General features: G+C 45.6%; 1 protein-coding gene across 1 annotated transcript in view; it reads left to right on the forward strand.

Moving 5' to 3' along the window:
• The first annotated feature begins 4,361 nt into the window (after nt 1-4,361).
• RTL9 (retrotransposon Gag like 9) overlaps nt 4,362-23,012 on the forward strand; it is a 37,517-nt gene continuing 18,866 nt past the window's right edge. The window contains exon 1 of the mRNA XM_010388417.2: nt 4,362-4,440. The gene's annotated coding sequence lies outside the window, so the exon portion shown is untranslated. The remainder of the gene's footprint in view (nt 4,441-23,012) is intronic.

Here is a 23,012-nt window from a genome sequence, read left to right on the forward strand (position 1 = left end):
AAGCTGCTAAATGGCTCCACTGTTACCTATCTCACGCCCTACAATCTACCTTCCATTCTGTTGCTGGGACAATCTTTCTAAAATGCACACTTGACTGTGCTACTACTCTGCTTAAAGTCCTTCCAGAGCTTCCCCTCAGTCTTCAGAATGAAACAGAAACCTTTGATCTTAATGATTTGGCCCCCTCCTTCCTTTCTCACTGCATCCACTACCACTTGCCCATGCAGTCACACAGAACTATTTTTGGTCACCTGATGACACCTTGCTTTCTTCTGAAGAAAGAAGAAAGCATATATATACATATATATATATATTCTGCCTCCCTATCCTCCACACCCTTTCCTGTGCACCTTAAATACTCCTCTTCTGTGCTTTCTCAGCATTCATGTTTATCTCAGTGTGTTATAATTTCCTGCTGTTTTGTCTGTTTCCCCCATTAAACTGGAAGCAGCTTGAGAACTGGGATTGTGCCTTAGTCATCTCTGTACTCCCCAGGGCTGTAGCACCAGAGCCATGGTTAAATCTATGTTAGCTGAATGACTGAATGAATGAATGAATGAATGGAGTGAATGAGAGAAGAAAAAGCTCTCACTTGGAAAGTTTAGTGACATGAGCTGTATGGTATCTGATTCTTGGCTGAAGCTGCTGCAGTTTTTCCCTATGACTACAGTGCTATAAAAATATGTCTGCACGTGGATAAAGACTGGAAGAGAACTTTCCACACAAAATTAAGAGTTGTGTTAGAGTGGTGAGTGATGGATGCTTTTTTTCCCCATTTTCAAAATGTTCTTTAGTACTGCTTTTGGATTGTTTTGGCAATGTAGCAGACATTGTAGAAATGGAATCTGGGGCTCCCATGGAAGAACCGACAACCAATATGTATTGATGTCCAACGTACTCTGCTGGTTTCTGGGTGCTGTGGGGAGACGGGTGGGTAAAGGTGACTCATTCTGACTCAGGTTTGCATGGTCAGGAATCTTGCCAATTAGGTTGGATTTGCTGGAATAAAATGAGAACTTTCAAGAATTTTCCAAGCTCCTGGGTTGAGGTATTTATTTTCTCCCAAAGCTGGGCCGCAAACAAAGATGGCTTTTGTTTGCAGTAAAATACTCATTCCTTCAGTTTTGTCCTGCAAAGTGACTTCTACAGCTTTGGGAGTCAGGTTTGCTGAGTGGGGAAACTGATTGTCCATACTTCGGTGGTTTAGAAATGACCAAAAATGTTTGCCTTTTCTGGCTCTTGAATAAAATGTTTAGGAATTTCATTGGCAAAATGATGACATTGTTCCCTTACTGCTGCAAGATTTCCGAAACTATATATTGTGTGTTAACCCAGAAGAGGCAAAAAATGGGAAGCAGACTCAGATGATGAATACTCTGCCTTAATTGGGTGCTTACTCACTCTGCCGTGGCAAGGCACTATGTTCTGGACTTTGGAGATATCTCATTTAAATCTTTCAACAGCCTGTGGGGAAGGGACTGTTATTGTTCGCATGGTAGAGATGGTCAAACTGAGTTTCATAGAGGCTCAACTCTGAAATCATGAGACCAGGATTTGAAGCCAAGTTCAGCTGGTTCCATGGGCATGTGCTAACCATTTGGCAACAGTGCCTCTAGACTAGTCTGGCTACAAAGGGACAGAGGTATGTATTTATTTTGACTTAACAAACAGTTGTTTAGTGTTTACCATGTCTTGGGCACATGGTAACTGCTTTACAAATGTTAGATTATTTACTCCTCATAGACAACCCTGTGAGGAGGTGCTATTATTAATATCATATGACAGGTGAGAAAATGGGGCACAGGGGTGTTAAATCACTTGCCTGCGGTCAGTCAGGCTAGCATGTGACAAAGCCAGAGTTACAATCCAAGTGGCCATGTTCAGGTGTGTGGCCCATTACCTTGACTCTGTGCTGGTTAGCATGCTACCCCCTGTGCCCTGTCTACATAGCTCTGGCTCAGAAACACTGAAGACATGGGCCTCTTTTTGTGGTTTTGTAACAGATTTATACTTTTTAAAGTATTGTCCACCATTAAAGCTCTACTTTCTGCTTCTAAGGGTCCTGTGGGGCTGGTGAGAAGAGTGAATACATACTCCTGTCCTACAGCAAGAGTAGCTTAGAGGCAAGGTTGCTCAGTGGTTAAAGCATGCCCATGGTGCCAGCTGAACTCACCTTCAAATCCTGGCCTCATTATTTCAGAGCTGAACCTCTCTGAACGTCTGTATCACTATCTTTGCTAAAGGAAGAGGAAGCTTTCTCCCGATATCTTCATTTACTTCCAGTTTTCGGTTTTGTGGGGAGAGCTGGGTTTCCTCCACAGCTAGGTGCTGGTGGCGAAGGGCTTTTGGACTGTCACCACTTTTCATTCAACAGATACTTCAGGATAGCACCCTTCAAAGGCAGTCTGTTTGGGGTCACCAGGAACAGACAGAGTGCTCTTCCCTACCGCACTCATCCCACCTAGTCCCATCTATCCTTCCCTACTCTGAGTCCCTCCTCTCGGTGCTGCCTCATTCCCCAGAGCCAGGCCTAGACAATGGTGGCTGCTCAGCTCGGAGGGAGGGGGGATGAAGAGGCAGCAGGCCCAACCCACCAGCTTGAAAGCTTCATTTGACAGGGGAGGAGGCACATCTGGTTTGGGTTTTCAATTCAATTCAACAATGATTTATTGTGAGTCTGCCAGCTGCAGAGGTTCTGGGCTAGGCTAGGCAGCAAGAGTTGTAAAGATAAGTAAAATACTGTCTGTGCCTTTAAAGGAGTTTTCTAGGTTGTAGGGGTGTGTAGACCCAAATGAGCATTTTTTAAATGTGATAAGCCCTGTGCTTAGTAGTTTGCCTTGCCTATATTATTATGTCTTTGCATCTTCCCAGCAGGTTTTGTGATGGAGGTGGGTAAACTATTATCCCTTCATTTGACACACATGAGGAAACAGAGCCTCAGAGAGGAAGAGACTGGCCCAAGGTCACATGGTTAAGAAGTGACCAAACCAGTTCTGGAACTATTACATTCTTCTGCTTCCCAGAGATGATGAAGATTATGATGATGACAAAAAACACTTACTGAGCTCTGGAGGCCGAGTCTTGTGCTATGTGGGCTGCAGATATTATTTTATTGGCGACTTCCAACATCCCATTGAGGCTGATGTTGTTATCCCTTTTTCTAGAAGAGAAAATGGAGGTAGCCTTGGGAAGTGATGGAGTTGGAATTTGAAAAGAGGTCATTCCAGTCCACCAGCCTGTACCATAAAAGAGGTTGACACGGGGTGCTATGTTCAGGGGCAAGAGCAATGAATTGTGCCTGGAAAGGCTTCATGCCAGAGATGGCATTTACATTTGGCCTTGAAAGGTGAGATGGGGTTATGCTTGGTACAGCTGGGAGAGAGGGTATCCCAGTCAGAAGGGATAATCTGAGCAAAGAACCCAAAGAGATGACCTGTGGAGCATTTTGATTGAGAGGTTGTAGGTTCATCCAGCATGCAGGCTGGGGACTCTGTGTGTAGAGGAACAATGTGAAGGAAACCAGAGATACACCTGATGGTCTTCCACATTTTTGTCAAGTTGAGGTTCTTATTAAGAGCAGGTACTCTGCCCCAAAGGCTTTTAAATGATACTATCTTGCAACCCACGAGCAAACACGCTCGAGACTCTCACTGTGTAAATACTACTGCGCTGAGAGCTGAAGTGAATACAAAAGAAAACAACTCAATTCCTCAAGTGTGTGCCGAAGGCCCCCGTGTGGTTGAGGAGGCAAGATACACACAATCAGGAAAAGCAGCAGCTAGCACAGGCAGCTTGCGATGAGGGCCAAATGAGTTTTCCCAGCCTCAGATTTCAAGGAACATGAACGAGAGGAAGGCAGGCAAGCTTAAGGCTGGGTGGGGCAATCAGCGTAGCTGGCGTCAAGGGCTCTGGCGAGGCTTCCCTTCCCCAAACTGCCGCGGTCCCCAACCATGTCTTGACCTCCTAGAGTTTGTTAGGGAAGATGGGACCTTATGGGATCAGAGACAGCCCATGGGAGCTGGGAAACCGAGCCGAGTACCTGATATTCCTGATCCTCCAATTTTCTACACTTAGTCTCATTTCCTGGCAGCTCCTCCAGCTGCTGAATTGTATGTGTATGTGTGAGCCGTATTTTAAATTAAGCAGTGAGTTCTTTCAGCTCATCATAAACATGCTAAAAAGCTTCAGCCACGGCCTGAGCCCACCCCCGCCCTTTATACACACAGGCAGCAGCTGGGGCCACTCGACCCCATACTCTAATGTGCATTGCCTATGACTCACCAACAAAAACGACTGTATGTTTCAGTCTCCCTGGGTAGCTGATTCCTAGTTGTGGTGGGAAATCTCAGTCCGATTTGGAAGGCAAAGGGCCTCAGCCCCGCCCTACCGACTGTGAATTCTACAACATATGGAGCGCCTACCTTGTGCAAGGCATTGTGGGTAAGTCCATTCATCTCTCTGGGCTTTCCATTTCCTCAGCTTCAAAATGCATGTACTAATCCTGCTGGCTTTACCTCCCTCCCAGGGCTGTGTGTCTTAGCCACACTGGTCTTTCCATTTCTGGAGCATTCTGAAAGTCTTTTCCTGCCCCAGGGCCTTTGCATGTGCTCCTGCCTGGACTGCCCTTCCTCTTGCTTTTGGCATGGGAGGCTCCTTCCTAACCTTTCAGTCTCAGCTTAATGTTACCTCCTGAGATGAGCCTTCTCTGACCACCCACAGTTAGATGCCTCCTGTTCCTCCCTTACATGTCTTTTATTAGCAATGCTTCCTTAACCCCACTTACTGCTCTGGGTAATTATGTCTATTTATATTTGTCTTTTTATGGTATGTCTCTCCCACTGGAATGTAAGCTCCAAGAGGACAGGGACCTTGTCTGTGTCACTCAGCAATGTGTCCCTCTCCTCTAGAGTGGTGCTTGGCACATAGTAGGCTGACATAAGCAAAACCATCTGGAAAATATTTTCTTCCTGAGGTTCTTGCCAGACATATGGTTGCTGATGGAAAAATTATGGCAGAACTGTGTCATTCCATAGGAAAAAAATTCAGGCTAAAAGGGAAGAGTTTGTTGAAAACAGCTCTGTTTTAGAAACCAGTCCTTCGAGTCTCATCGCCAGACACAGTCTTATGAAATTAAACAAAGAAATAAAAAGCATAAAAGCTAAGTTTTTATTGGGTATTTACTATGTGCCAGGAACTGTTCTAAGTGTTCTACACAGATTATCTCATTTAATCCTCATAATAACCCAATGACGTCAACTCTATTATTAGCTCCATTTAACAGATGAAGGAATTGAGGCTCTGGGATGTTAAGTAAAGTGCCCAAGGTCACACAGCTAGCAAGAGGCAGAACCAAAAGTTAACCCAAGGCAGTCTGAGTCCAAGTCCACAAACTAAATCATCCATGTCACCTGCAGCCCCCACTTCATGTTACCCCACACCTCCCATGCCACCCCCAGGCACGATTCTACTACAGCACTGGCCACATTACAGAACAGGGGTTTGTTTACTTGTCTGTCCTTCCTACGAGGAGATTCTCAAGTGCAGAGACTGGATCTTCTTCATTTTTGCTTCCCCTGTGCCTGGAAGAGAGCTTGTTCTGGAATAGCTACCAAGGAATATTCGTTGAATGAGCAAATTAGTGAGGGAGTAAGTGGATCCATATTCCTCAATAATTTTCAGGCTTCGGGCTTATGGGCTCATGTGTATTTCCCTGGTCAAGCTTATAACACTGGGCACAAGGGTATTCTGGTGCAAGAGGTCCCTCTCACCACAGGGTACAAGGAGGACTAGCTCTGACTGGGAAAACCAAAGCAGTGTTCCACAGAGCAAGGCGCTTGATCCCAAAGGTTTCATTTTGTCATCAGTCTAAAAAGTAGCTGGACCTGTTTAGGACTTAAACAAACTTTCAGTGTTCCAATCCCATCTCAAATCCTTTGCAGAATGAGGCAGGGTGTGGGGAGGTGGTGGTGGGGCAGTTATAAATAAACAAATACCCACAAACCGGCTGGTTTTTAAAACAGAATTTGCTTCAGTCATTGCTGCACCACATTTTCCCAACTGGCCTCCGTCGTGAGAACAAGTGGGAACTTTCATACTGAATGGCTTTATTTTTATTCCGACCAGATGAATGGCAGGAGTTTTGGCTCGGGAAGCAGGTTTCCGATCCTCAGCACACAGTTTGCTGCCCTACTGTGCCCCGTCCATCACACACGGCGCCCTGCACAACATACCCAGTCATTGCATCTGCTGCCTCAGCCCTTGAAAATAATTGGGTCATTGTTTTATTACACCAGCGAGAGAGCTGCAAGCCTGTTAGCATTATGTCATTGATATTTGCGTGAAAAGGCAATCATGATATGCTGGTCATTTAACACAGCTGGGAATGCAGTTGTGTTGTCATTGTTTAAGGTTCTCATCCAGCCCCTCTGACTTTGTTGCACAGCCCAGCCAGTGTAAATGGATCGCTCTGATGTATGTCACCTTTAAAATGCTTTCTAGCCCTTCAAGGGACTAAGCAGGATTTAACTCTTTTCATGCACTTGGACTTTGCTGCTTGTAGGCACAGCAGTCTGAAGGTGAGAGATGCTTGCTTTTCATGCGTGTGGGAGTTGTACACCCTAGTGGCAGGATGCTGCAATACAGTGTCATTTGTTCACTAACTGCTGATCAGAGCCAAGGACAATTTTGGCTTAAGAACAAATGAGACCTAATGTCTGTGAGGGAAGACTATGTAGATAAGCCATGGGTCAGAGTTGTGTTGCGACTTGTGTTGTGTGCTAGTTTCAGTGGGACTTGTGCTTTCATTGCAATTGTCACTATGCTTAAGCAGGGGTCTCTGCTAAGTAAATTCAAGCATATTTGCATTTATCGACAGGTATTACTGATGGCAGAAAATCTTATTTCCACATAAGGCAATGAGTAACATTGGTTATAGAAGTGTAAACAAAGCTCAAATTCATGCGCCAATTTGTCTATTGCAACTCATCGATCCTCTTCTACTGGCATGCTAGCCTGAGTTTTATGGCATATGGCCATTAAAGTATTCTTCAGAGGAATCTGTTGCAGACACCTGTTCATCCCTCTTCTGGTCCCGGTCCTTGCCAAACCAGCTCTGTGCCTTTGCCAACCACCTTGAGGTATGACAGGAAAAGCTGACTCAATAAGGGAGTCAGCTGAAGGGATGCAGTGGCTTAGATGCAAATCACCAAATCCCAGTGGCCATGGCTATAAGGAACACAGATTCCTGAAGTTTCCTTGGCAACTAGCTCCAACTGCTTTGCCTTCTTGGTGCTTTGGTATTCGTGTTGTTCTAAGTTCCCAGTTTTGATCTGTTTTTGCCTCATGGCTGCAGCTTCCCTTTCTGGAAAATGGGGCTCTTGCTGGGATCAAATGAGAGAACACACCCAGACTTGGCATAGTGCCTGGCACAGAGTAAGTGCTCAACAAATCGCACCTGTCGTCTCTTTTTCCCTGTCCAGGTTTCTTCTGGTTCTGTTCCCTGTACCTCCAGTATTGGCCCAGAACCAGGACGTCTTCCCTCCCCTGACTGGCAAGTCAGATTACCTGGCCCTCAGACAAGCTGGGCTCCCTTTTCTGGCAGCCTTTTGTTGTCCTTACCTGTTGCCATGTGCCACTCACTATAACCACAGGCAGACCTCTGCCAGTTGCTGACATTAACCTATTGAATCCTGGCAGAGAAGAATGAGTTTGCAGATTGGAATTTGCACGTCTGGGCCAGACACGAGACCAGGAGGCAAAGCCATATTTGCCTGTCCTCCCCAGTTGTGAGCAAATCACCCACATTCTGGTTAAAACCAGATGTTTCACACCCATGACTGCAATGCCACACATCAAACAGTTGCTTACAAAGAACACAAAGTGGTTTTCACCTCAGAAATGTAACCTGCTGGTCACTTCTCAAATTTCCTAGCAGCAACTACCATGCCTGGGTATTTTTCCCTTAAAAATGACAACCGAGACGGGCGGATCACGAGGTCAGGAGATCGAGACCGTCCTGGCTAACACGGTGAAACCCCGTCTCTACTAAAAAATGCAAAAAACTAGCCGGGCGAGGTGGCGGACGCCTGTAGTCCCAGCTACTCCGGAGGCTGAGGCAGGAGAATGGCGGGAACCCGGGAGGCGGAGCTTGCAGTGAGCTGAGATCCGGCCACTGCACTCCAGCCTGGGCGACAGAGCAAGACTCCGCCTCAAAAAAAAAAAAAAAAAAATGACAACCTTGTTGGGTCTCCTGTAGGGACTTTAATTTGGAAGCCCCGGGAGAACTTATATGCTCTTTCCAAGAGGGTCTCTGATGGCTTTAATTCACATAGAGTTAATATATTGGAAAAGATAAGAGATCTTCCCCAAACTCACTTGCTCCTTGAAAATACTATTCAGTTGCCTTGGCGAACAGCCAATCCAAACATTAGAAAAGAGATAGAGAATGCAGGAATCCTAAATGCTATTCTCAGTGCATGTCCAAACAAGAACTGGGGGCTGAGGGGCAAAGAACAGAAAGAGGAGAAAAGACAGCTTTTGTAGCCTAGGCCATGAGTTGATCCCACCCCATCATGTCCTGTACCCTCCACACTCATAAAGAAGAAAGAGGAGGCTGGGCACAGTGTCTCATGCCTGTAATCCCAGCACTTTGGGTGGCCAAGGCAGGCGGATCACCTGAGGTCAGGTGTTGGAGACCAGCCTGGCCAACATGGCGAAACCCTGTCCCTACTAAAAATATAAAAATTAGCTGGGCGTGGTAGCACATGCCTGTAATCCCAGCTCCTCGGGAGGTGGAAGCAGGGGAATTGCTTGAACCTGGAAGGCGGAGGTTGCAGTGAGCTGAGATTGTGCCATTGCACTCCAGCTTAGGCAACAGAGTGAGACTTGGTCTCAAAAAAAAAAAAAAAAAAAAACAGAAAAAGAAAGAGGAAGAAGACAAAGACGAAGAAGACAAAGACGAAGACAATGACGAAGAAGAAGAAGAAGAAGAAGAAGAAAGAGGAGAGGAGAGGACAAGAGAAGAGAGAAGAGAGAAGGGAGAAGGGAGAAGAGAGGAGAAGGAGAAGATGTGGTGGCATCATGGCTTTTCTGCTAGGGTTAATTGCTCAGCCTCAGAGGCTCTCCAGGCTGGCAGGCCACACTAGAGCCAAGAGTGAAGGGTCCATTCAGTAAGGTCACCGCCATAATCAGTTCTCAACCACTTTAACTCAGTTTTTCTGTTGCTGCTTTGTTGGTTAGTGGTGTGTTTGTTTCTACCCATTTGGGAGAAGGGTAGGAAAGGAACTAAGCTGATCAACTATTCCATATGTGTCAGGCCCTGTATTTGTCTTTTCAAACACTTATTCACACTCTGAGGGACTCGCTCAGGTCCAGCAACTGTGTGGCTATGATGTGAAACAGCAGTTTCTCTCTATGCATTCACTGGGAATGGTTTGTACTGATCACGCTATTTTTTCCAGTGCTTTCAATGTTAGATGTTGCATGGTAAGAAACAGGTGGTTAAGTATTGAGACAGTTCTTATTTGGAATTGTCTCTTCCTCCTTCTCCTCTCAGGCAGATGCTAAAGGGTGTCTGTAGTTTTTTTTTAATGGCATTTTGCTAAAGATACACTTTCATTAATTCATCAAATAGCTTTTTTGAGACATTATTATGAGTGAGGTGTTGTGCTATGATATGCTTTATATACCATATCTTATTTCATCTTCACCACAAAGCTGTGAGGTAGATACTATCCTTATCTTAATTTTACAGTCAAGAGACTGAGGCTCAGGAAACATAATGCAAAGTCACACTCAGTTAATAAGTTGAGAGCTAGGCTTCAAACCCAGGTTTATCTGACTCACTTACACTATACTTCCTCCACATAGCAAACTGTGGGCCTGTCACAGCTCTTGAGGGCAAAATTCATTCTTAGAAAAGTTTCCTTACTCCACTTTTTGTTGATAGTTACTACTGCTGCTGTTGCTGCGGCTACTACTATTACTACTACTGCTACTGTTTCTCCTCCTCTATTTATCCAGAACTGCATTTTTCCAGCACTCCTAGGTTCTTTGAACCCAGTTATCAGTTATAGAGTTTAAACCCAGGCCTGCATGAGTCCATTGCACCCATTCTACTTTTCTGCACTGCTTGTAATGTAACACAGGAGGTAAGGGACATCCATAACTCAGGTAGGTAATTGACTGCAAGCTTAACATTCACTCACCAATCATTTATTGAGCACATATTCGATGAGCAACCTATGGATCCTGCCCTGGAGTTGTTCATAAGAACTTCCAGGCAGACAACTATGGGATGAATACATTTGAATTTATTAAATCTACATGCAAAAAAACCATGCATGTAATTATAAATAGTATATCAGAGTATGTGTAAATGGGGTTCTGTAAAAGGTTTGAAAGAGGCAGGCCTGGTTTAGTAGTGAGACCAAGGAGCAACAAGGCTCTGCCACCAAATAACAACATGAGTGTTGTCCCCTTAATCTCTCTGGGCTTCTGTTTCCAGATCAAGGACCTCAAAATAATAGTCATAGTCACCATTTATTGAGTACTTTACTGTTAACCAGGCAGTATGCTAGGTGGTTTTCATTTAGTCTTGACAACCAGTATTGTCACTTTCTCTTTTCTACAGCTGAGGCTCAGAGACATTAGGTAATGTCTAGGTCACACAGCTCTTCAGTGACCACTTGTTTCTATGTCAGAATCCTCTTAAAATCACTGAGTTGTATTGCCTCCCTTGTCTCCTGACCCAACTCCCAAGTCAAGTTTTCTCTACTATGTCACCTGAAAATTAAAATTAAAATCAAGGATAATCTTGTTCAACTGAGCCAAGAGGATAAACATTAGAAATAGCAATCAGTAGGTAGAAATGTTGCCAGGAAGAGCTATACAAAAGCATAGAAAGGCAACCAAGGGAGTTAATGATGGGGGTGTGGCAGGGGTTGCATGTTGATGGGTGATTGAATCCTGGCCAGCTCTTACCTTCTTCCTTCACCTTCCCACTCCGCGATTTCTCAGGCTTTTCTAGAGAGCACAACCCACCTAAAGAAAGCCTGTGCTGCCACAGGAGGGCACCAGGCCAGGAATGGCAGGCCTAGGGCAGTGGGGCTCTGGGCTGGGAACCATAAATAACCACTTTAATGAAAACCAGCTTTGGCCAAAAGCCTTGTCATTTCTTAAGAGGTTCTGTGCTTCTTCTAATGACCTAGTTACTTGAGAAAGGCCTAGCCTAATATATACAACAACAATAACAGTTGCCCTATAATGAGTACTTACTATGGGCCAGGGCCTGTGCTAAACACTCACTAATTCATTTAATCCTCACGCAGCCCTACAGGAGCAAGTACTATTATTTCCCCCACATTACAGAGCAGGCATCAGGCTGAGAGAAGCTAAGTCATTTGCTCAAGATCATATAGCTGGTTGGAGCTGGAATTTGAAGCCTGAAGCATCTAGGTCCAGGACCTGAGCTCTTTAATTCCTATATTTAATGAATGTCTGTCGAAGGAATAAACAGATGAATGAATAGACAAATGTATTCATTTCACTTCACTTGAACAAACATTTATTGATTGCTCTGTGTCAGCTCCTGTGCTAGGCATTGAGGATTTATAAGTTTAGCACGCGTGCGCATGCGCGCGCACACACACACACACACACACACACACACACACACACACACACAAACACCCTGCATGGCCCTTGCCCTCCAGGGGTTCACAAAAGCATTCTCTATTGTGGCTTGATTTCTTCTGGAGAGAAGTAATTTGAATGTCTCGAACAGCAGTTTTTAATGATGCTATTAAATTTAACCTAAAGCGGGGGTTGTGCACCGGTGAGCAAAGCGTTTCAAATGAGAATGTGTCTTTGATTAATCATTGATTCAGCCAGAGAATAGTTACTACCAGAAATGGAGCTGCAACTCCTATTATATTAGCTAACTCTTCCTCCATCTATCATGTCTCTATCTTGTCGAACCCTCCTACGATACAAAAGTTATCTGTACCCTAATGGATAATTATCCCATCCATCATTCCTGCTGGTCTTGTTGATTGCTGGTAGTCTACTTGCCCACGGAGGAGACTTACAAATAGTCACGACCAATGATGCGCTGGAAAACTGCTCATTTATAGACATTTTAAATCTATGTAGAATGAATTATTTTTCAGGCTGTCCTTAAGCTGCATTTGCTTTGTTGGTTATGTAAGAGGAGATATGAATTCCTTACCTATGTGTGAGACATGGCGTCTGAATATTTTTAAATTCCTCTAGGCAGCAGCCCTATACATATTTGTTAAAATGACGAAAGAATAAAGTAAACATACCTAGAGTAATTCCAGAGGAGCAGGCTTCATACCTGGAGCTTGGGTAGGTGGCCATCATGTCAGGGTAGTCACCGTCTTCCTCTTCCTTTCTAAGTACTTTGAGGAAAATCCCAAGTTGATTAGGGTCAAGGCGAGGACTCATGGTGCTGAAAATAGGGATTGAGTGGACAATGAGAGATGCCTGTTGAATTCCCTGGGACTATTGCTATGAGATTTGAGGGCAGAAATGCCCCCCTGTCCCATGTCCTACCCTAAGCCTGGTAACACATTTTACTTTTTGTTACAGTAACTACCATGCCTAGTAAAACTGGAGTTACTGGTTGCCCAAGGCAAAAACCCAAGAGTTGTAGTTCACTCATCTTTATTTCTCACCTCTACATTCAGTCAGTCACTAAGCCCTGCTAAGTGTATTTCCTAAGCATTGCTTGAATGTCACCCATTTTCACCATTCCTACTGCCAGGGCTTTAGGTCAGGACTCCTCCCACCTCCAGATATCTCTTGTCTTGATTCCTACAATACCTTAATGTTTTCTCACCTTCTCTCCTTTCTCCTCTGTGACCATTCTCCCCAAAGTGGCCTGAGTGATCTTTCAAACATGCAAATCAAATAATTTCACACCTCCACCCCCTCCACTTAACACTTGCAAATAGCCTCACAACACCTGAGACTTGAGGCTCTCAAAATGTGGGTCCTGGGGCCAGCAACGCCAGCATCTCTGGCAACTTGTTAGAGTACGTACTCATTAGAGTACCTACTGAATCAGAAACTCTGAGAGTGCTCACCCACTCTGTGTTTAACAGCCCTCCAGGTGAATCTGATGACCACTCAAATTTGAGAACTGGCCCCCTAGAGCCACGGTTCTCAATCCTGGCTGCACATTCAGATAAATGGAGGGAGCTTTTAAAAGTTCTAATGCCTCTCCTGCAGACTAATTAAATCATTTTCTAGGGGTGGGATCCAGTATAAGTATTTTTTAAAAGTTCCCCAGGTGCTTCTAATATAGAGTCAAGGCTGAGAACTACTGCTCTATAGGATGAAGTCCAAACTCTTTAGCTTGGCATTTAAGGCCTACCTCTTTGGTCATAACAACCCCCACTCCCATGCTCTCGCTTGTTCATTCTAGAATTGAATCACAGGGAGTCATTTACAATTCTCTTAGAGCCACGCACGGTCTCTTACCTCTGTGCATTTGCACACATAACTCCCACTGCTGTGCCCATCCCTTCCTCCCTCCCTTCACCCAGCTAACACCATCTCATCTACAACACATAACTCAGAAGACACCTCAAAGGAACAGTTTTCCCTGCCGTCCAGTCCGGGTTAGATGCCCCTCCTCTGTACTCCCACAGTGTCCCCATCATAGCAATGGACACATTCTCTTGTTCTTCTCTGGTTAGTTGTCTGCTTTCTCTAGCAGTCTGAGAGCTAGGATCCCCAGCCTGGCACACAGTAGATGTTCCATGATTCTGTACTTCCTGTTCCCTGTTTTTGGAGTGACCTTCTGTGCCTTGTCTGTGGCCTTTAGGATGCAACTCAGATATTACTTCTTGGGAATCTCAGAATTCTCTGTCTGGATCCTTTCTCTAGGCTCCCACAACAATCTAAATGTAATCTGATCCTAGCCCTTAGCGCACGGGGCTATCAGGCTACCATAGCTTGTTTACTTATCTGCCTCCCTCACTGAACTGTAAGTAACTTGAGGTTAGGGATAGTGCCTTGTACATTCCTGTATCCCAGCTCCTAGCCCAATGACTAACACATTATAGGTGCTCAGTAGCCATAACCATCTGCAGAATGAATAACTGAATCAATGATGACCTTTTCCTCTTCTCCATATCTTCAGCCACTATTTCTGTCCAGGCCCCCGTTGCTTTATTGCAATAGCCTTCTGACTATTTCCCATCTCTCCTTTCTCTGATGCCATCTGAACACTCCCTGCTCTCCAAGATGTGGCTTTCTAAAACTGTAGTCACCCTATCCCTCCCCTGCTCAAACACTTTCAGTCATTCCTCAGTGTCTGCAGGGCAAATATCAAAGTGGAATTCCAGATCCTTCCTTCCCCAGAGTGGTCTGCCTTCCCAACCATACCTACCCCCGATTCCCCTATGGAAGACCAGCTACATCATCTGTGGGTCCTGGTGCAAAATGAAAATGTGGAACCCTGTGTTAAAAATAATCAAGGATTTCAAGATAGCGGCAAAGCAGAGCATTAAACCAAGCGTGGGGCACTTCTGAGTGCAGGGTCCTAGGCGACGGCACAAGTCTGCCCCTACATATATCCAGCACACTGGCCAAATGCACTTGCTCCTTCTTCAACTGCTCTGTAGGTTCACTTTCTCCATGGCTTTTGTCAGGCTGTTCCATCTCTTCTACCCCACTGGCCAATTCAAAGCTTGTCTTCCCTGTAGATCCACCCTGTTCTTCAAGAATTGCTCAAGTCTCATCTCCTACTGTTCCAGACCACAGTAGTTTCTACCACACAGCCTGCTATTAATAATTATTTTTATATGTTTATAGTATTGCCTCTCTACTGAATTTTAAGCTACTTGAGGGCAAGGACTCTATTTTGTTCATCTTTATGTTTTTTTGTTTTTGTTTTTATAGACTTAGCATAGCACTTTGTAATCATCTCACTTGTTGAATGACTCAGGGAAGAAATAATACAACTCCAGTCATTGAATTTGCCAAAAACCAGTAGACACTGAAAACCTGATTTAAATCCCTCATTATTAGCTATGTAACATTGAAGGAGTCACCTCACTTCTCTGAGCCCTAACTTTGCCATCTATAAAAAGATGATACTTAGAGGAAAAAGTTGTTTTTCTTTTTTTTTGACAGAGTCTCCCTCTGTTGCCCAGGTAGGAGTGCAGTGGCATGCGATCTCGGCTCACTGCAACCTCCGCCTCCTGGGTTCAAGTGATTCTTCTGCCTCAGCCTCCCAAGTAGCTGGGATTACGGGCACATGCCACCATGCCCAGCTAGTTTTGTATTGTTAGTAGAGATGGGGTTTCACCATATTGGCCAGGCTGGTCTTGAACTCCTGACCTCAAGTGATCCACCCGCCTCGGCCTCCCAAAGTGCTGGGATTACAGGCATGAGCCATCACGCCTGGCCAGAAAAAGTTATTTTTTGTTAGTATCTTGTTCTTTGGTAATGTTTTCAAAATCTTTTGTTTTTTAATACATGTAAAACTTATTTTATATTTTATATCACCTAATTGCAATACCTGAGGTCTTCGAAGACCTGATTCTGTTTTCATTGTTTCTGGCTTCATCATGTTCTTTGCAATTTTGGATTATGAGTTCATGTTCAATCTGACTTTATCCTTGGTAATCCTATGAAAACTGGGTTGTGGGCATGTTCTTCCAGGGAGGATTTATGTTTGGTTCTTCTAGGTGCATCAGGGCACTATTAATCCAGGACTTCTTCCAGTGAATTGTTTAGTCCCAAAGGCAAGGGCCATGTCTTCTTTGTGTATATGACCCCAGGGCTTAACTCAAGGACTTGTAGATGCTCAACATATATTTGTTGATTGAGTGCATGAATGAATACTTTACCAGCTTCTCTTGAAGCCCAATAAGAACTGTGACCTCTGGTATTAAAGAACAGTAGGCACATCAGGAAAATAATAATTACTAGCATTTATTGAGCCACTATTATGTGTCAGATATCATTCTAAGTGCTTTGTGTGTATTAACTCATTTAATTCTCACTATGATGCTGTGAGGTAGGTTACTATTATTATCTTCACATTGCAGAGGAGGCACCAGACTCAGACACGCTGAATAACTCGGCCAAGGTCACATAGTTAGTGAATGGCAGAACACAGATATGAACTCAGGCACCCTAGAGACACATTTACTCACCATCCTGTATTGGAGAAGAGATCAACAGTAGTGACAGAAGCAATAGAGTGGAAATTTTCAGTACTGCCAAAACTACAGGAGCCATATAGGCCACACCAGGCATGAGAAGGAACTTGGCATGGTCTTGTGTTGTCAGTTAACCCTTGTATGTAGGGTTTTCATTTCCCAGCTAGAAAAGGAGTAGTTTGAAAGCAGGAACCATGAATTACAGCTCTTTGAATGCTCAACAGAGATTTGCTTAGTGAATAAATGACTGTTTTGAAACACAGGAGTGCTTTGAATAAATTACTTTGCATCTTGCATGTCAAACTGAAATTGGTGAGACATCTTTCACCTTGTGTTAAAAACTAAAAATCCCTAGATGTGGTCATAACATAGCTGGTTATAATGACACCTTGCATTTGTACTAGTGTATAATACTCAAGACTCCCTGAGAAAAGGAATGAAGAAACTTGGATTTTGCCTTCATAGGCCCTGAGGCAGTCAGAAACCAAGGGCCACTGTGTTTGTAATCTATTCCTTTGGCTGCTCTCCAAATCTAGGAGGACCTGGAGGAAAGGGGGACTTTATTTTCTATCTTTGCCAAGATCAGGAAATAATTTGTGAACCCTCAGTAAACATTCTGGGGGCCTTCCCTCTAACACTGCTTTGGTGAAATAATATCTCCAGTTTTCACCAATCTTGGTTCAATATTTACTTGGGGGTTTGCAGTGATCATAGGGACAGGGCTCCAACATGAAGTGAAGGTTCATGAGAAGGAAAATGAGGGGAAGGCTGTGTGTGTGTGTGTGTGTGTGTGTGTGTGTGTGTGCTGGCTGAGGGATGAAGGTGGGAGGAATACCAGTATTCTAAAGCAGTGAGAGTGGGATTGGGAGAGAGAGTGCATGTTGAAGAAGAAATAACTTCACCAGTTCACATGGGCTTCTTTTCAAGGGTTTTTCTTTATATAAACAATTTGCTTGGTTCCAAATTAGAAGCCTACATTGGGCAGTTAGCTCCAATTTGGCAGTTCATTCTTAATTTGGCTTTCCTTATGGGTGGGAGGGAGGGCTGACAGTTAAAAGGTTGATGGGAAGAACTTTGGTATCCTGGTGTAAAGACAGACCCTGGGATCAGAAGTTTGCCCTGATGACTTTGCCAGTGTGCTCATTGCCCCTGTCCTGCTGGTGGGGGGAGGGGGCATACAGCAGGCCCTTCTTTCTCATATGCCCTTGACAGACCAGGACTCACTGCTAGAAAACCCCAGGGGAAGTCATTGCTGAAGATTCTAATGTGGGGCACGTTAGGTTTGAGGAGCATGGGGAACATTTGGGCAGCTGGCAAGGCCTGGGCTACCAGGAGAGATTTGGGAGTTAAAAGCATATTAGGTGAGAGTTGACACTGTCCAAAGGGAGTATATAGAAAGAAAAGCAGAGGAAAGGGCTTGTGGAGTCATTACAGCCTGTGAGGTGGGAACAGGGTTTGGGAATACTAACGGTTTGGGGAGGGTTTGTGTGTTTATTTGCCCATTCATTTATTCAACATTTCTTGAGCTTTATGCCAGATGCTGAGTTGAAGAGGAAGCTGGGGATTTAAGAGGGAGAAGAGTTAAGAGGGGATCCCTGGGTGGATCCAGCTGAAGGAGAAGGGAGGGGCTAAGTGCCTAGGCTCCCTCTTGCCAGGAGAGCACATCTGCTAACACAAAGCTGCATCTGTATCTCAGCCAGCTCTCTTCCATTTCATCTCCTCCTCTCTACCCACACTCACAAGACGGGGAGCCACATGGCGGCTTCCTACTCTCTTGTACCACTCCACCCCCCACCGGGTTCTTTCTAGGCACTTAGCTGTGGCATCAGCAGCACCCCTTCTGAGAGATCAGGCAATCCCCAAGGGTGAGCTGGAGAAGGCGCTGTCTGTCTGGCTGTAATTAGCCCCAGCTGCTGTTGCGAGGCAGCGTTGGGGGCCGTCAGGAGTGCAAATGCATGTGTATGAACCTGTGAGCGTGGCGCCTCATTGCTATCACTCTATTTTTCAGTGTATTGTGCACTGGCTGCAGCCTTGCTGCTCTGAAACCCCTCCTGTCCCTGAGGATCCCAAAAGACAGAGTGTTCAACAGACAGCACCAGCTTGAATCACTAATGCTATTAAGCAGGAGGACAACAAATATAGGCCCCCATATGTCCTGGATATGCAAGTCCCTGCTCTCTCTTTCCCCACCCCCGCTTCCTGAATGTTTCCAAGTGAGTGAAGTCCCAGCACTTGAAATTAGCAACACCTCACTTCTGCACAGCCTTTTGGCAAAGAGCTTTCACAGCTGCCATGTCATGCATCCTCAGACGCTTCTAGGAGCAGCATTTTATAGGTGAGGACCCTGTGGTTCAGGGAGGTGGAGAGATTTGCACAGGCTAACCCAGACAGTTAGTGGCAGACTTGTGTCCGGGAAGCAAGTCCTCGACCTCCTGGCCTGGTGGCCCATCCCCAGCAGAGCACTGCCAAGAGGGCTGCTCCCGGGTGGCTCCAGCTGCTGCTGTCTATGAGCTCGTGAGAACCTGTCAGCTGTGGCTCCAAGACCTGCCTCAGTGATTGCTGAAAACGCTGAGAGTGCTGAAAACCAGGACCCTCAAGCCGAGCCTGACCTCAGACAGTTTACTGAGTACTTGTTATGTGCCCACCACTGTGCTGGTGCTTATGGGAGACACAACAGGGGTATTGCATAGCCCCTGTCCTCAAAGAAGTGATAACTTGAATGGGGAGACAACTCTTAGATACCAAGTCCAAAGGCCATTCCAAGGACTTCTCTCTCTTCCACTAAGCAGTCTCCTGTCAGCGACAATGACACAGGGACACCCTTCTGAATTCATCTCTCTTATCGCAGCCCTGGGGTAGAAGGGGATGTGAGGATGACTAGGAAGGGTAATGAGGAAGGGCAGAGAGATGGGGGAAGAAAGGGAAAAACTGGAGCTCCTAATAAACACCAGGCACATTGTGAAGTTTATATGTTATACATAGATCATTCGTATTATGCGTATCACATATGTACGTGAACATAGACACACAAACACATACACAATCACTTTCCAGGGATTGACTCATCTATTTGGCTCACTCTCAATCATGAAAAGAGCTTAGGACAGTGACACCTAGAAAGCACTGAATGAGTGTTAACTAGCCTTTCTTCTTATCATCATCATTTTCATTGTCATTATCGGCATATTATAGGAATTATCTCATTTCTTTCTTCTAACTACAGGGCGTAGCAACTATTCTTTTTATTTCCAGTTTACAAATGAGGAAACCAGTACCTTATTTTATCCAAGCTTGTGGGTACTGAGAACATAAAGAAGAATTCAGTATGGTTCTAGGCAAACTTTGGGGCTTTCCCTATCTAGTGGGAGGGACCGAGGCACACATAAGCCCTCATGGTCCAAGGGTGCTGTGGTAGAGGAACTTATCTGCGGAAGTTGAGGAAGGCTCCACAGATGAAGGAGGATTGAGCAGCATCTTGAGGGATGGCAGGTTATGTCAGGAGGAACAGTGGAGGCAGGGGAAGACATTCCAGGCAAAGCGAGCAGTATTTACGTGACAGGGCCTAGTGCATGTTTCAAAGGGCAGGACAATTGTAGCTGGGTGCACCACTGGCAGCAGCAGGAGGGAAGTAGACGAGTGTTTGGGGTCAGCTATTCAGAGCCCCGTTGGCCAAGTTGATGGTTTTGTTCTGTGAGCAAGAGGGAGCCACTGGAGCTTTTCATTAAGGTAGATTCGGGACAGACTAGGAAGACAGTCCTTGCCACACCAGGGTGTGGAAGGATTGGAGGGAAGAGAGGCCAGCTGCAGGCAGACCAATTGGGAGACCATCTCCAGGGTCTGGGCAAGAAGCGGAACAGGCTCTGAACCATGACTGGCAGTGAGAACCGAGAGGAGGGGATGGCTCAAGGCACATGCCAATAGGTAGAAATGTCAGGGCTGGCTGTCATGGGGTCAAGGAGAGGGAAAAGGTGACAAGGATCCTGAGGTTCCAGCTTGGGTCTGTGGTGATACTGTCAACTGAGTCAAGGAACACAAGACTGTTAGTAGAGAGGGAGAGTGAGGGGAGACAGGTGACAAGGTCCGTTTGGACTTGTTTGGTTTGGGATGCTAGATAGTGGACATGTCCAGCAAGAAACTGGGAATCTTGGCTTTGAGCCCAGGTGAGACATGGGGGCTGGACGGCCACCACGGTCAAGGGGTATTAGTTGACCTCATGGGACTGGATGCGGTTTCTCCTCTCCCATTTTACTCCTCCAAGGCAAGGGCTAGGGCTAGGGACAGAGCCAGGTGAACCCCAGTATTTAATGAGGGAGGTGGTGGGGGACACCAGCCCGGAGTGAGGAGATAGCCTTCTTTGGACCTTCCCAGAAACATCATCCCCTTCCCCTCATGATCATGGTCCTTGTTCCAGGGCTGCACTCAGGCTAGTGATAGAAGGAAGGGAGGGATGGAGGGAGGGAGGTAGGGAGGAAGGGAGGAAAGAAGGGGAGGAAAGAGGGAGGGAGGGGGGAAGAAGGGGCGGAAGAAGGAGGGAGGGAGAGAGGGAAGAAGGAAGGAGCTCTGTGCACAGAACTGATGCCCGCACAGGTGCCATGAAGCAAAGACAGGACAGTCACTTCAGCTCTGGAGTTCTTTAGTGTGGGAGTGTCTTCTAACAAAACCTAATAAATTAACAGCTGTGGATTTGGGGCAGCAAGGACAAAGACCACAAGTCTACAGTGACCCCTGGAGCACTCAGTGCTACTGACTGCGTCTCCACTTTTGCAGAGCTGGGAGCACATTCATGACAGCATTTTTCAAGCTCCTGTCTGTGCAAACCACAGCCGGTCTCCTAGGAGTCCTAACACTTTAATTAGACCTAGCAGGTCCCAGAACAAAATCCCATAATCCCAAAATCTATAGCAACAAGTTAGGCATGAGAGTTTTAGTTACACTCTGGATGTAAGAGAACCCTAACTGCCACTTTCTTTCTGAGTCTCTGAATGACCCTTGACTAATCCCATTATCAGAAGTATTTATCCAGGACGGCCTTGGTCTCTGACACCTTGAGGACTTCTACTGATTTCTCTATTAAATCTCTGGAACCATACCAATAATAGTTCTGAACATTTTACACTCATCATCTCATTTATTCCTCACAAATATTATAAACCCTGTTTATATATATGTATAATATTTATAGTAAAAAGAATAGCAGACATTTTGCTGAGGCGAGGCATGGTTCTAAACAGGTTACATGAAGTAATTTATAATTCCACACGAACAGTACTATGAGGTATCATTACTGTCTCCATTTTACAGGTGAAGAGCAAATCACAGAGAGATTGAGTAAGTTGTTCAAGGTCACACAGCCTATAAGAGGCTTAGACTGAGAGTTAAAGCCTGCCAGTGTGGCTCCACTGTGCTATTAACCAGTAACGTCGTCTATAGCCCCAACTAGCTCAAAATGGTTCTAAATGAAGAATCGCTGTGTGTTTTGCACCTCAGACTGCTAGCATCGCTGATTTAGGTCTGGAGTCTAGATAACTGAAACTACTCAGGGTCTTTGTGAAGTAGCTTAGGAGCTGCTGCTTGGACAAGACAGGGTCAGCACTTCGAAGGCATTTCCATGTGCTCCTGGAGAGTCAGGATGTAGGCTGGGGTTCATTATGGGACCCAGCTGTGTGACTTTCCTCCCCACCCCTTACCCACATTCCCCAAGATAGAGTGCACTGTTTCTTAAGGTGTGGCTTAAGGAGAGCTCTTTAAACATGCAGATTCTAGGGCTGAAGCCCAAACCCACTCTGCATCTCTATAGAGGTAGCTGCTGGAATATGCATTTTAGTAAACTCTCAGGCTGAATTACTTTGAGAACCATCAAAGTCTACTTTGACAGCATATAGGCTTGTCTTCTGGTTCTAGAAGTACCATAAGCCTAACTAGGGGTGCTTCCCACTCCTCTTTCCTGCTGAGCAGAGAAGCAGGGAAGACTAGAACGCAGAGAACACGCTGAGGGCATGCCTGTACAGAAAGCTGAGCTGCTTGTCACCACATCCCTTGAAAGAGTGAAGTCTGTATCCCCAGGAGAGGATGGGGAGGGACAGAGAGAGGAAGCTATGGAAAGCCTCTGGAAGCCTTAGTACCCTGGCGCCCAGACAAGGGAGTCCCCTGAGGGAGGTAGAGAGTGGGGCTATTGGAGGAGGAGAGCAGCTATGGGCCAGCAGCCTCAGGAGCTGAGGGTCACAGTGGGAGTGACCCTGGCTTCAGAGTGATGCCATAGCTGCAGTGAGCTGTAGAGGAACCAGAGACCCAACGTTTTCTGTAGGGCTCCTTTTGCTTTGTTAGTGCTTCAGGAGTTGAATCCTTCTGGACCCTGCTCTCCCAGAAGTGATTCCATTTCACCACTAGGAGGTGGGTAGCAAAGCTCAGTCTGTGGTTGGGGAAAGCCAAGGAAATGATTTCATGAATCTTTAGCAGTGAATCCATCTATTTAGTTAGGTGGGGGATGGAGCAGATCAGAACTAGCAGGAGGAAAGGCTTAGGAATGCTCTCTAGTGGGACTTGGAGGAAAAGGTGAGAGGGTGACATTAACTGAAGGAGATGGTGAGCCCCTGACCCCTGCAGTTGTGAGACTCGCACGGAGTGGGATGATCTGCTGTTATAACCTATCCTCAGGCAATGAAGCATAAGCAGAGAGCCAGGAATGTTAATCATTGCTGATTTTTGTTAAGCATTTCCCTTGTACTAGGCACTGTACTGGGCTGTACAGGCATCATCACATTCAGTCTTCACAACATTATATGATAGCTCCTATTACTGTGCCCATTTTACAGATGA

Source organism: Rhinopithecus roxellana, chromosome 7, assembly GCF_007565055.1.
Source record: "Rhinopithecus roxellana isolate Shanxi Qingling chromosome 7, ASM756505v1, whole genome shotgun sequence".
NCBI classification, from domain to species: Eukaryota; Metazoa; Chordata; class Mammalia; order Primates; family Cercopithecidae; genus Rhinopithecus; species Rhinopithecus roxellana.